Source organism: Pelophylax lessonae (genome assembly GCF_965119305.1).
Source record: "Pelophylax lessonae genome assembly, chromosome: 2".
Lineage (NCBI taxonomy): Eukaryota > Metazoa > Chordata > Amphibia > Anura > Ranidae > Pelophylax > Pelophylax lessonae.
In genome coordinates, this window is record NC_138769.1 from 665,371,138 (window position 1) to 665,386,689 (window position 15,552).

The following is a 15,552-nucleotide window of genomic DNA, read 5'->3' on the forward strand; positions in this document are numbered from 1 at the left end:
TGGGCAAAAAACAACCCAAAATGAATGTATGGAAAATCAATGAAGACTTAATCAAGGATAAAATGTGGGGGAAAGAAATTGAGAAAGAATTGGAATTCTACTTCCAAAATAATGATATAGATGAGACTCCTAAGAACATCATATGGGAGGCACAAAAAGCCTATATGCGGGGGATACTAATAGCTAAGGGAGTGCAAAGGAAGAGAGAAAGAACTCAAAATAAAGATAGACTGATGAGAGAGGTATATGATCTGGAACAAAAACAAAAAAAAATAATAAAAAATAAAGAGGAGTCCAACACCCTGTTGGAGGGTAAAAAAGAAGAATTAAAAGAACTATTAGAACAGGAAATTAGACAAGACTTTAATAGGGTGACCAGAGAGAAATATGTGGAGGGAAATAAAATTGGAAAAAATTTGGCAAGAATTACTAAGAAAAAAAAAGCAAGAAATTATATAGATAAGATCAAAAATAAAGAAGGGGAATTAGTCCATTCAGTTACTGAAAAAGCTCGGGAGTTCCAAAAATACTATAGCAACCTCTATGCGGTAAAAGGAGAAGGGAAGCAAGACGATAGAGGGAATAGAGAAGAGAAGATTAAAATATACCTAGAAAACGCAAAAATGCAAAAAATAGATGAGGAAAAACTAAAATCACTAGAGGCTCCAATTACAAATGCGGAGATACTCAGAGCAATAAAAGAAACGCCCACGGGTAAAAGTCCTGGACCAGATGGATATACCATCGGGTACTATAAACAATTTAAAGACCTACTTGTCCCAAGGCTTGAAAAGTATATGAATGGTTTAGGGACTAAATTTAATATGAGTAAGGAAGCCCTCCTAGCATCTATTACAGTCATTTTAAAAGAAGATAAAGACCAAACGCTATGTTCTAGTTATAGACCGATATCGCTTCTAAACGTAGATACCAAATTATTTACAAAAATATTAGCTACAAGAATGAAAAGCCTAATGAATGAATGGATTCATAGCGACCAGGTAGGCTTTATACCCGGAAGACAAGGCAAGGACAACAGCATCAGAACAATTCTCCTGACAAAACAAATGCTTAAGAATAAGACCCCAAATATGATCCTGTCGATTGATGCTGAGAAAGCATTCGATCGGGTCAATTGGGAGTTCTTAATGAGAACATTAGAGGAATTAGGACTGGGACCGAGGATGATGGCATGGATAAAGATATTATATAACCAACCCTCTGCAAGAATAAAAGTAAACGGGATACTATCGGAACCTTTTGAGATGCACAACGGAACGAGACAGGGATGTCCCCTGTCTCCAATGCTGTTTGTGATCTCATTGGAACCACTATTAGCCACTATAAGAGGATGTACTGATATCAAAGGGATAAAAGTGGGAGAGGTGGAACATAAGGTCGCGGCTTTTGCAGACGACCTCCTGTTCTACGTCTCCAACCCCAGAATAACCTTGCCAAATTTAATAAAGAATTTGAAACACTATGGAGAACTCTCTAATTTTAAAATCAACCAAACAAAATCAGAGATATTAAGTATAAAGATGGACAAACAGGAAAGGAATAGGATGGAAAAAGAATTCCCTTTTCTGTGGAGAAAAGGTGAATTAAAATATCTAGGAGTTAAACTAACCCCCCACCCAGAAAAGCTATATAAAATAAATTTTTTGCCCTTACTAAATGAAATTAAAACAGAAATAAATAGTCTAATACTGAGAGCTATCTCATGGATAGGAAGAGTTAACATTATAAAGATGGTAATCCTTCCCAAAATAACATACAAATTCCAGATGTTACCAATACAGATTCCTCAGGCATTTTTCAAAACATTAAAAGCACTAATAACCAAGTTTGTATGGAAAAAAAAAAAACCAAGAATAAAGTACACAACACTGAGTAAAAGTAAAGAAGAAGGGGGTTTAGCACTACCGGATCTTAAAAAATATTACCAGGCATCAATTCTTACACGGGTGTTGGAATGGGGAAAAAAAGAAAGTGGAAAAAAATGGGTGAAAATGGAAAACATAATGAGTGACACAGATTTAGGTAAAATGATTTGGATTCCACCAAAATATAGAAAGCTAAACAACAATACACACATAATCACACGACAGGCACTGAAAATATGGGACACAATAAACACTAGTCAAAAATGGAAATACAACTCACCACTAATACCACTGAAAGACACAAAATATTTCTCACCAGGGGAGGGAAAGGAATATGGAAAATGGATGGGAAAAGGGGACGTAAGGTTAAAGGACATTATGACACAGGGAAAAATAAATACGTTTATAGATTTGAAAAAGAGGGGAGACTGGAACCTCACCGAATGGAGATACCGCCAGCTAAAACACTTCGTGGACTCCCTTCCTCAGCCGATTAGAGGGATAAAAGAATTATTGCCGATGGAACAGATATGTATATCGGAGAAAATGCGTAACAACGTCTCTAATATTTATAAAATTCTTAATGAGGGGGAGAGGCTGGCGGTACCTCCATTCGCAGAAAAGTGGGAAAAAGAACTGGGTGCACATAGCCAAGGGTTCCAATGGGAAAAAAGTCTGAAACTGATCCACAGCTCCGCCATAGACATGAGTACGGCAGAAACTAATTATAAACTGGTCTCCCGATGGTATAATACACCAGACAAAGTTGGGAATTACCACGGGGAGAATTCAAAAAATTGCTGGAGGGGCTGTCAAGAAATCGGTACAATGACTCACATCTGGTGGAAATGCCCAAAAATTAGAAAATATTGGCAGGATGTATTAGCTACAATTAAAAAAATTACCAATATAGAAATAATGGAAGATCCCTGGGTCTGCCTATTCCATGGGACTCAACTATCAATAAAACAATATAAAAAATCACTGATTCCACATCTCTTAAACGCAGCAAAAAGTTTAATCCCCAGAAATTGGAATGAGATAGAACCTCCATCACATAAAGAATGGCTTATGCGAGTAGAAAAAACTAGAAAGTTGGAATATTTAAAAGTATGGGGAGAAGAACGATACGAGAACAGGATTGAAATTTGGGATACATGGCAAAAGTTTAAAGAAAGTTGAAATGGTCGTTAGATACAAGATAGAGAAGGAAATGGGGTAGGGGGATTTGGGTGGGGGGGTGGGGGCGGGGGAGTCCTAGAGGGGATAAAATGTTTACTTCATGAGAAAAAGGAAATGATCTGTACCACATTTTTACCTTTGTATTTGTAAAACTTTAATAAAGAAATATAAAAAAAAAAAAAAAAAGAATCTTGTCAGAGTCTTCTTAAATCAGAATCCCCATCAAAGTCCCCATTAAAGCCTCCTTTCTTTAGAGTCAACAGATTTCCCATCAAAGTTCCCCTTACATCAGAGATCTCCTATACATCAGAATTCTCCCTTACCTGGGAGTTCCCCACCAGATTCCGCCCTTACATCAAGGTCCCCATCAAAGTCTCCCCCACATCTGAGTCTCCATCAGAGCATCCTTATATCAAATTTCCCATCAAAGTCCCCCTTAAATCAGAGTTCCCCTTACATCAGAATACCCCCTTACATCAGAGTTCCCCACCAGATTCCACCCTTACATCAAAGTCTCCCTTTACATCAGTTTCTCCATCAGGGTCCCCCTTACATTAGAGTTTCCCTTACATCAGAATACCCCCCTACATGAGAGTTCCTCACCAGATTCTACCCTTAAATCAAAGTCCCCTTCAAAGTCTCCCCTTATATTAGGATCACCATCAGAGCCTCCTTACATCAGATTCTCCATCAAAGTCCCCTCACTTACATCAGTGGGACGGATAAAATCTTGCAGCAGGCTGCAGATAAGAGACCCCTAGAGGCCAACAGCTGGCCATACACTAGTAGAATTGTGCTTGAAATTTTGAGCTTTAGGAACATTCATTTGGTTTTTTAATGGTTAGTGGAGTCAAATCAATGTTTGTTTTCGACCACAGAGATGAAAAAATTCAAAGGAGCAAGATGGAAATAAACACATTTCCTTCAGTAAAGTCTGTTAATTCCAAAATCGAATGTTAAAATCAAATGAAATTAAATACAATTTTTGATGAATTCATGGCCGTAGACATTGCTAAGCATGCCAATCGGATTGTCTGATAGTGTGTAGTGGCTCAGCTTTCACAATAAACAGAATTGCTCTGGGAGGGAGGAAGAAGAGTTTGCTTTGGTTCTTGCTTATCTGAGCATAAACAGATAAGCCAAAATTTATTTTGCAATGTCCCCCAAGAATTGCCATTTGTCAGTGTTGAAGGATGAGCCACAGACATTAGATTTTTGCCTGCTCTGACAGTAAACAGGCAGACTGGGAGAGTGTCATCCACTGTCCCTGGGCGCCATAACCGTTTTGGCTGAGTCATTCTTGTGTTGTTTTGCAGAGATGTTTAAAAAAAATAATTTGGGGCTTAAAAAAATAACCTAAAACCAACACAAAAATGTCATTTTTTCTGAAAGCAGAGACCCTGAAAAAAAATGGTGGTAGTTATTTTTTTTGTCATACAATATTAGTGCAATGGTTTTTCCAGGCAAAAGTTTGTAAAACATACACAAAGATTCATTTATTTTAGGCACACAGATGCTATGTATTACCCAATGTTTGGTAAAATATAAAAGATGATGTTGGGCTGAGTAAATAGATCTACAACACGTCAAGCCTTACAATTGCATGCACCCGGGAAATGGCAGCAGACTTCAGTACCCCTAAATCTTTCATTTGCAACACGTAACCATGAATGATGCTCCTAGAATCTTTGCTGTCTCACCAGCATGTGCGGCGTTATGTAACGTGTAGTGCTATTGTCATTTCCTGGCGCCAACATGGCAGCGTACATATGATATAGCTCCGCCCCTATATCTACCCACAGGATCTGTTTAAATCTATAAAAGTCTGAGAAGAAACCTCCCCCATTCTCCTTTTTGTCCTCAAGATATACACCCGCAAGACTGTGATGTTGCTATGAGTCCCTACCTGCGGACTGTGTCGGTATCCATCTGGGTTCAGCCTCTCCCAGACGCAGTCCCACATCTTAGGTTGCTAAATGCACCAACAAGGGGGGTAGCCCTTTCTGGTGATCTTTTGGAGCTGAGGAGTTCTCTAACTAGAGACGACAGAACCTCATGTGGTGCACCTGAGATGGTGTTTGACTGCTGGAGTCCATGATGCGTGTGTCTCTCTACACACCTGTGCTGGTGTTTGACTGCTGGAGTCCATGATGCGTGTGTCTCTCTACACACCTGTGCTGTTGTTGGGTTGCTGGAGTCCATGATGCGTGTTTCTCTCTACACACCTGTGCTGGTGTTGGGCTGCTGGAGTCCATGATGCATGTGTCTCTCTACACACCTGTGCTGTTTTTGGGCTGCTGGAGTCCATAATGCATGTGTCTCTCTACACACCTGTGCTGTTGTTGGACTGCTGGAGTCCATGATGCATGTGTCTCTCTACACACCTGTGCTGGTGTTGGGCTGCTGGAGTCCATGATGCGTGTGTCTCTCTACACACCTGTGCTGGTGTTGGGCTGCTGGAGTCCATGATGCATGTGTCTCTCTACACACCTGTGCTGATGTTGGGCTGCTGGAGTCCATGATGCATGTGTCTCTCTACACACCTGTGCTGGTGTTGGGCTGCTGGAGTCCATGATGCGTGTGTCTCTCTACACACCTGTGCTGTTGTTTGGTTGCTGGAGTCCATGATGCATGTGTCTCTCTACACACCTGTGCTGGTGTTGGGCTGCTGGAGTCCATGATGCATGTGTCTCTCTACACACCTGTGCTGTTGTTTGGTTACTGGAGTCCATGATGCATGTGTCTCTCTACACACCTGTGCTGGTGTTGGGCTGCTGGAGTCCATGATGCATGTGTCTCTCTACACACCTGTGCTGGTGTTTGGCTGCTGGAGTCCATGATGCGTGTGTCTCTCAACACACCTGTACTGAATCCTGATGCTGGTGTCAGTGCTGCCGTTTCTTTTCTCCTACAGGTAGGTGCTATCCTTTTTTGTTTTCCTCTAACTTCAGGCCTAAAATTTGATTGCAGATCTTCCTCTGCTTGTTGTTCTTTGCTGCCTACACACCACAAGATTGGTTCTGTCCTTGTCATTTTGCCACTTAAATTCAACCAATGACCCTATGCACTGTTATTGGTGAAATGTGTTTTATGATCACAAAGCAAAGACACAAGTTCACTGCAGAGATTTAGGTTCATAATTCACAACACATGCTGTTTCAGGTCTCAGGGCTGGCTATGGCGTCAATGCATGCACTGTACAGAGGGTCTCGTGTGGCAGCCATCTTTGATATGGCATGTACAGGATCATATATGCGTGAGGTGGTTTTTGCACTGGAAACATCTTCTGTTTTCCCTTTCTTATGATGCAGGTGAATGGGGGAGGGAGGTGATTCAGGCACATGTCTATAATCTGTTTGCTTCTTTCTTTGAGTCTGCTTCTTTTTCTTTTTGTGCAGTGCTGACATCCTTGCTCCAAAAGGAACTTTCTGCCACATAGCCAAGACCTCTTTGTGCTTGGGTAGGGACCATGAGTCCGGTAAATAAGAAGAGGAAAAAGAGTGCCTTTCCATGAGCGTGGTTTTCGTCTTCAGATGCAACTTAGCCCGATCTCGCTCTTGCTTAAGGTCAAGTTAAAAGAGTGTTGCCATGTCATGACAAGTCTAGTGTGGACAGCGGCTCATCCATCCTCGCAGGTCTTGCCCAGGAGGTTCAGAAAGTTATCAGTGAGTGTCAGCATTACTCCTCTCCTGAGTGCTAATAGTGACAATAGGGTAAGAAGAGCTGGGCCTGAGGCATGAAGCTATTACCAGACTAAAATGTCTGTGGATATTGCCGCCCGAGACCTCTCTAAGGACAAAGAATCCTGTAAGTCAGCATTTCATGGCCATTATGGCAAGTAATTAGTGAGTCTCTGAGTTCTCCAATTACTTATGCCAGCATACTCTGGGTGCAACATCAGGGATGCAGCCCTGCAGATGAGTTCAGGTCATCACAATTAGTCCTTCTAACCTAGGAGGCCCCAAGCCCATTACAGCCAACTTTGTTCCCGGCTCTAAGGGCACCTTTATCCATGCCATTCACCCCTGCCTTACACCTGGCTATACCAGAGGTATAAGAGGGTCGGTCGTCCTCCTTGAAGAGGCTAAGCAGGTTTTGAGTGCCTATTGGGTCCAGTCATTCATTAGGGCAGTTGAGCAGGCCCGGAATAGGATGACCCAGATCACTGCCTTCCAAGTCAATACATCACATTTTCAAGACACGTCCTTCCATACTCCCCAATGAATGGAAAGTTGAAGAGGCTGATTCAAGAGTAGTGGCAGTACTGATAAGTTTTACAGAAGCAGCGGAAAAATTATAGACAATATTAAAGGGGTTGGTTCATACACTGGCCTCTATACATATAGAAGAATCTCTGTACATAGTATCTGAGTAGGTACCTATTGATCCCAAAATGCGATATCTGAAAAAATCAGGGGTTGTGAATTGGATGGACCCAAAGAAGTGGATCCTAAACCAGTTCACAAGAAAGGGTGATCAAATATAGGTACCCCAGATATACAATGATAATGACAGAGATACAAAGAATTGGTGAAAAAATAGAATTGTGTTTATTGGGCACTTATGCCTGGTGAAGGAACATATCACATGAGTGGAAACAAGACATAATAAAATCAATTAAAAACACATGAAACAGTGGATAAACATCAACTGAACCGTGAACATATAAGGGCTCGGTGGAGCTGGATGTTCCCTTCATTATTAGTAAGCTGACACACTGACAATCAGTGGCTTAACCATTTCAGTACTCTCCTAATGATCTCCCCTCGAGTGCAGACACCTGTGTCTGCACGGCTGATCGTTAATGGACGATTACTTAAGTGCACATCCAGCTCCCCAGTAACTAGCTCTGATGAAACCGATGTAAGGTCGGTGAAACTAGTCAGCGGCAGTGTCAGATGGATTTCCTCAACTGAACCTACCTCCCTGGTACACTCCAGACCCCCATGTATATCTGGGGTACCTATATTTGATCACCCTTTCTTGTGAATTGGTTTAGGATCCACTTCTTTGGGTCCAGCGGAAAAATTATACCCTACTCCAGAGGGAATTGCCGAATCTCTGCTCAAAAGAATGGCACTGCATCGAGCTAATGCACTTAACATGCATTACAGTAGTACATACTTTACAGCACTGCACCCTACTGCAAAGGTATGGACACTACCATTATACATTTTGTCAGGAGTGTTATTCTCCCCAGGGAAGATTCAGTTTCCGTTGGCTGTATCTACGGTCCATGAATTGATGGTTATCTGAGAGATGTAATGATGCAGGGGGTGCTTGTAAGCCAGTGATCACAGTACTTTGTTGCAAGCCCAGCACAGTTGGGACCCAGAATGGAGGTCACCATGAATCGTCGAAAGAGCAGATTATTAGTGCTCTTGGTGAGCTTAAGTGATCGGCGGATTTTGTGGATGAAGTAGCATTTGTTGTTATCAATGTTCCCCCAAGGCAATGCTGCATTCAGCGACAATGAAGAGGGCTTTAAAGCCCAGTCCTTGGTCAAAAGACCTATCCCCAGGCAGGGTGGTGGTAAGTGCCTGTATGATGACAGTTTTCCCTCTGACTATAAGTTTTGACTATTCTAAGAGACTCACTGCTGCTCAATTCTGGTTGTCCTCACTTTGCTGTGCAGATGGATGCTGCTCGAAGTCAGCTTTTGATTGCCGTATAACAGGGTTTAAGTTTCATAGAGCGGCACACATCCTTGAAATGTCGAACACTCTTTATTGGCCACAATTAAAATTCACATGTACATCTTAACGCTAAGCACTAGTCCAGAAGCAGTCGGTGGTTAGTCTGGCCTTCCTCCTCAAAGAAGGTCGAGGCTGCGGTGAGTTCTTTCCGATAATTTAGTCCACTTGACATTCCAGGACTCAAGATCCTTTTGTCAGAAAGGAAAAATTCAAGAGCAAATAGAAGAGTGTGCAAGGGCACTCTTCTAAAAGGACGCACAGCCATGGTTCTTTTCAATCCCTTCATCAGTCCCTACAGTAGTCTGGTTAATGGGAGACCCCCCCCCCCCCCCAGGCTAGTGTGGTGGGGACTAGGGTGGCTGAATGTGTGCACAAATGGTAAAGCTCATTTTTTGGGATCCAGGGATGCCATCTACAGAAAAGCGCCTACTTTTGGTACTTTAGACATCACCCTCCAGAACATTTCTGGACCAGAATAGCACATTCCCCTCAGATGGTGGATGTCCTCTCTGATTACATCAATATTATACGACTGCAATAGGGAATTATTCAAATTCCTCCCTCAGAGAGATTTACAGGCTTTTATTCTCCTCTGTGTCTCATACAAAGAAGACCGGTGTTAAATTTAAAGAAAATAAGTCTCCATGTGAGACGGACATTTCCAGTTCGTGGGTCTTCCTTTCAGGGCTATCCGCCTCACTGATGACCTTTTTGGAGGTTCTAATCTCTGTGTAGCCTCTCTAAGGAAATGATGGTGCTTCAAATCCATCATTACTTGCATGGTATTCTACTGTTGGCTCAGAGTCCAGATGACCTACTAGTTCAAAAGGGAATTTTTCTGGTCAGTCTGAGAATTCTTGGCTGGATAGGAGGTGTCAAGACAGTTGGAGCAGACCTGACTAGTCATCAATACGGAGCCCCAGTTCAATGCTCATGCAAACACTTTTTTCCCCTCCTTTTTGAATGGACCAAGCAGTTGTCAGCTTCCCAATGCAGGGGTCTCTTGGAAACGATGATGTCTTGCATCCCTATGCTACCCTTGACACACTGGATTCTCTGGACATCCAATGAATTTTCTTTTTGCAATGCAAAAGGCAGCCAATTCAAAGTGCTTCTTTCCAGATATGCAGGAACCTCTGGTGATGGATATGTCAGGGGACCCTCACCTGATCCCTTCCGGTAGGTTCATTATCTGGGACCATTGTCACCACAGATGCCAGTACTCGGTTCCCAACGAATAGGTCTTTAATCCAAAGATCTTGTCCATAACACTCAGGTATGGGGCCACCCTCAGCTGGGTTTGTTTGCATCACCATCCATTCACAAGGTGCCTCTCTTCCTACCCTCACCTGTTGGTGGAGCAAGTGGATGTCCTCACTTACCCAAGAAATAGTCACCTAACAGATGCCTTTCCTCTACTGTCTTTGGTCATGAAGTTCCAGGGGAGACTGTTGTTTGAGGGTCTCACTATGATAGCAAGCATGCCGATTGTCCTGCAGGCCTTCGTTTTACCCTAGCCATGGAATTTAGGCAGGACCAGGCACTTCAGCTACCAGTGTTTCCACAACACCTGTCCCATGATGACCTGTAAATGGAGGCGGAAGGATTGGAGGTTCACAGCCTGAGCAGAATTTTGATCCTTGCAACCAGGAGGTTGCTATCATTTCCTCACATGGTTCTGGATAATTTGCTATGTTGCTCAGTCCTGTAAGGGCTCACATTTCAACTTTCACCAGGGAAAATGGGCATATGAGCTGCCAGGGGAATGGCTCGTGAGGTCAGTCCTGAGACTTTGCTCTGAGGAGGAATAACATTCCCCAGTAGGTTTTTATTCTGGTCCTGGTTTTCTTGCCAGGACTCTGTTTGCATCATCAGAAAGCAGTCCTCAGTGGGACATCACTGGAAAGGCAGTGTCCCTCAATAACTTCAGGTGATCACTTCAAGGGGCAGAGTATCGGCTCTGCAAATACTTGGAGTTACGGAGTCCTACATCTTATTCCTTCTGGACAAACTGGGGCCTATACTCCTCGAGCACCTCTGTTCCCAAAGTGGCTTCTGTTTTCATTTCACAAAGTGGCGGTTCCATCTTTTCCGGCAGAGACAGTACCTAACCTACACTGGATGTACCAGTGTGTCTAAAATACCTACATTCAAACAGCTTACTAGGTAAAATGCTCAAGAAGGCTGTTTGTGTTTCCATCAGGCAAAATCGGAGAAGAAACCTACAGCAAAACATTGTCATCTTGAAGAGTCAAGGTCATCCAAAAAACGTAGAGCACCGCCAGGCAAGAGCCTCCAGAAGTGATACAGGCTCATTCAGCGAGGTGAATTTTTACATCTTTAATTTTGGGCATTTGCCTATAGAGACCTGCAATGCAGCCGGCTGGTTGGCATGGTGCACTTGCCTATAGCGCTACAGGGAAGATCCAGGGGCTTGTGCATAAATGGACTTCAACATAATGATGGTTCAGGCTTCTATGTCCATTGTAATAAAGTTTTATTATACTTCTTAGCCCTCCCTGTTTAGCTAGCTATTTATCATATGTATGCTGCCATGTTGGCTCAGGAAAATGGAAAATTGTACCAAATAAATACTTACCGTAATTGCCCTTTCCTGAAGCCAATCCATGGCAGCTTACGAACCCTCCCTCTGATCTTTGTGCTTTATACGGAGAATGGGGGAGGTTGCTCTCAGTCAGACTTTTATAGGTCCTGTGGGTGAATATAGGGGCAGGGCTACAGTATATTATATGTATGCTGCCATGGATTGGTGTCAGGAAAGGAACATTATGGTAAGTATTTGATACAATTTTACTTTTATCGTACTTAAAAACAAAATAAGAAATTCCCCTGAGGTATGGGACTTTAATGGCAATAACCAGACCTTGAGTTGTGAGTATATTTCAATAAATTTATTATACAAAAAATTCAGTTCAGAAGAATAACAATTTATAAACAACATCTTTGTGGTCATCTTTGGAAGTCTCAGCCTCCAGTCCAATAGACGTAACATATGGCCACTTGTTATTTTAAAGTGTTGTTTATAAATTGTTATTCTTCTGAACTGAATTTTCACAACTTTTTTGTATAATAAATTTATTGAAATATACTCACTACTCAGCCCCCATTCACACTGGGGCGACGCTACTTCGCACCGCGACCTCCGAGGTCGCGGTGCGAGCAGCGCGCCGCTACCTCGGAGCGGCCGCCACGGACTTCGTAACATTGAAGTCTATGGCGGTCGCCTCCTGGTCGCCCCAAAGAAGCTCCGGACCCTTTTTCTGAGTCGGAGCGACTTGTGTCGCTCCTATCAGAACGGGTCCGCAGCTTCCCTATGGGAGGCGACCTGCGGCGACCTGTGAGGCGACCAGGTCGCCTCACAGGTCGCCCCAGTGTGAATGGGGGCTCAAGGTCTGGTTATTGCCATTAAGGCTACATTCACACCTGAGCGTAGCGTTTTTCGCGCGTTTTTACCGCGATTTTACCGCGATTTTTGCGGCGTTTTTTACCGCGATTTTACCGCGATTTTTACCGCGATTTTTGTGCAGGCGTTTTTAGATTGAATAGAGATCAATGGAAAACGCCTGTAATCTGCCCAAAAAGAAGCTCATGTACTTTTTTGAGCATTGGGCGTTTTGTATACAGCGTCAAAACGCTCAGATGTGAACAGGGGCCATTGAAATGAATAGGATTTGTCTTGTTGGGCGTTTTGAGAGCTGATCCTAGAGCAGAAAAACGCCCCAAAAACGCCCCAAAATGCCTAGATGTGAACGGAGCCTAAAGTCCCATACCTCAGGGGAATTTCTTCTTTGTTCCATTACCTAGGGATGTTGGCAATACCCAGTCTAACCACTGGATCCAAATCCACTTTCTCCTTTTATCGTACTGTGACATGTAACAGTGTTCTCCAGCCTCTGCAATTTCCTCCATACTCCCACATTGCCCCTGCTAAACCGCCAGCCCCTGGAGAGACTTCCAGCCTCTTTCAAAGACCCTTACCCCCACAGTTGCACCCAGTTCTCTCCAGAGACCTTATGCCCTATAGGGCCACCAAGTCAGCTACAGAGTTCCCTAACCCCTTCAGAACCTTCATACCTCCACAAGGACACACAGTCCCATCCATAGCTTTCCAGAATTCATATTTTGTATTCCCCTATATTTATTGGCTATTAGCAAAATGTATGTAATGTTTGTAGTATACGCTGAAATAGTACCAATTGTTAGGGTATGCTGCAGCAAACTGAAGAGTTTAAAACCGAAACACAAATATGCGGGTAAAAGTGGTGGAGAAAATATGTGTCAGCGGTGGTACTAAGACAATAAACAGTGTTGCATCACTAGTGTTAGTTTGAGGAGGATGGTCAGTGGGATGAAGTAGGGGTGGAAAAGTGGCCTCTGTGGAATGCATAAACTAGAGGGATCTGGCGGGGGGGGGGGGGGGGCTATGTGTGAGGAAGTTGAGATGAAAGAGCCCATACAGATGTGTGGCTATCATTGCTGCCACTCAGAAAAGTGATATGTGACATATCACTTTTCAGAGAGTGTTTGACAGGTGGTGAGGTGGCTGCACTTCCTTGTTCAAGTTGGTTGTTGGGGGTGGTAAAAACTTACTCAACCCTTGGCCCAGCCATGTGAACAAACCCAACAAGGGCCTTGTTTACACTGGTGGTTTGGGGGGGGGGGGGGACACACCAAGGTAGTGCAGTGCTTTTGCTGCCTCTCAACTGCCCACACCCCCCTCCCCACCCCAAACAAGCTGCAAAGGCAGTCATATAGGGGGAATACACATGCACAGCAAATACTACAACATTGTTTCCCTGTCACATTTGACAGGCAGGTATTCCGCTGAACATGACCCATGCAAGTGAATGGGGTGGAGCTGCAGCCCCTCCACAACCCCATGCAATGCATGTGATTTTGGCCTAATGGTGCGGGATTTTAGGGGCTTAAAATAGGTGGCGAGGAAGCGGTATGATGCCCTCTCTGTCTGTCAAATAATCTCTATAAAGCAATCCAATGTGAATCTCTTTTCAGGTGGGCCACTGCAATTGTAAACTAGCCCTAAAGCTCTGATTCAGCAAGGGATCTGCTCATGGATCCCCTGCAGATTAAAGTGGGCTCTGTTCTGAGAGAAAGAACACCTCAGGGCTCTTAGGGCTCCAGACACCAGACTGCCTGAACACAAAACATATAGCCGCTACCAGCTGGTCACATGCCACAGCCAAGATTCTGAGCTTAAACTGCACGTTGCTTTTGTTAGGCAACGCTACTTCTGAACATGAATAATGTAGTCCATTGAGGCCGCCTTGCAACCTCCCTACATCTAATTATGGCAAGATAGTATGGCAATTATCAAGTTAAATCAAGCATAGCTTTTTAGAGGAGCAACAGTCCCTTCCACATATGTATATGAGCCTTCAAAGAAAAATATCCCAATACTGAGAATTACCATGATGCCTAGGTGAGGATTGAACAGTTTGGGAGAGAACCTGGACAATCCTCTCTTTTCATTAAAAGTCTTCATGGTGCATGTGCTACTTCATTCCATCATGCACCTAAAAAGGCCAGTCAAAAGATAGCCAATTCTTGTTCAGGCATCTTTATTTTTGTAAGAAGTTCTCTTTTTTCCTGTTTAATGCTCATCTAGAGGTATTGTTACTATAGCTTTGAATACACTGTATGTTTAAAAACCAACAAACATATAAAAAAAAATTAGATAAATTCCTCTGTGACAGTACTCACCGTCACTGGGAGTGAAAGACAGATACCTAATGGTTTGAATTGCTTCAAATGGGTTCTGTGTTTACAATTATGGTAATGTGTATTGAACTTCAATGTCAGAGACAGGCTCTCCTTATTGTCTGTCTATTGAGATGCGATGTGGATTCTGTTAAGCCTGTCTGTTCCATTGGTAAATGTCAATGAAGTCACATATTGTTTCTGTCCAGATGGCTAGATAATTAGTTCAGGTTAATTATAGTTCTGTATACAATTTTATCTGCATATGATAATGTAATCAGGCAACCCCTGACCTGTGTGTGGTAATCTGATCAGGAGGGGGAGGTCCATGCTATATATAAATTCTGTGTGACTGTTAAATAAATAGAAGATTCCAGTGCAAGCTAAGTTGTCAGCTAGCTTTGTATGAGGGCGGCTGGAAAATCTGATATCTATGTTCACAACTGGGTGGAAGCCGTCTACTGATGGAAGTCCACAAGTACAGTGTGGGTTGCGGTTCATCCTCAATGTAGGTAATTCTAATCTACAAAAATGGAGCATTAGCCCTGGTTTTAAGAGGTGATCCATCTCCTTACCTACAATAGTCATTAACTGCAGCCAACTAAACAAATGCAGGGACCTAAAGTGTTTATCTCCTCACCTGATTAGTGATTTTTACTGCACACTCCTCATTCTGGGCTAGAGTCTACATCAGGATTTCTCAACCAGTGTTCCGTGGAACCCAAGGATTCCTCCTGAGGTTGCTAGGGGTTCCTTGAGCAATGGACAATGAGTTGAAGATTTTACATTTTTAGCAGGAGTTCCCCCAGACCAGAAATGTATTTCAAGGGTTCCTCTCTGTTGAAAAGGTTGAGAAAAGCTAGTCTACACTGACATGTCCGGCAACTGGAGACGCATTCAACAAGCAGTGCACTGATAACTGAAAACTGAAGATAGCAGCACTGAGGCAGTAGAAGAGCGAGATATCAACATTAGCCAGCAATAAATAACTCTGAGCCTGTTCAGAGAATATTGGTATCGTGAGGAAGGAAGACTTAGAACGTTTTTCC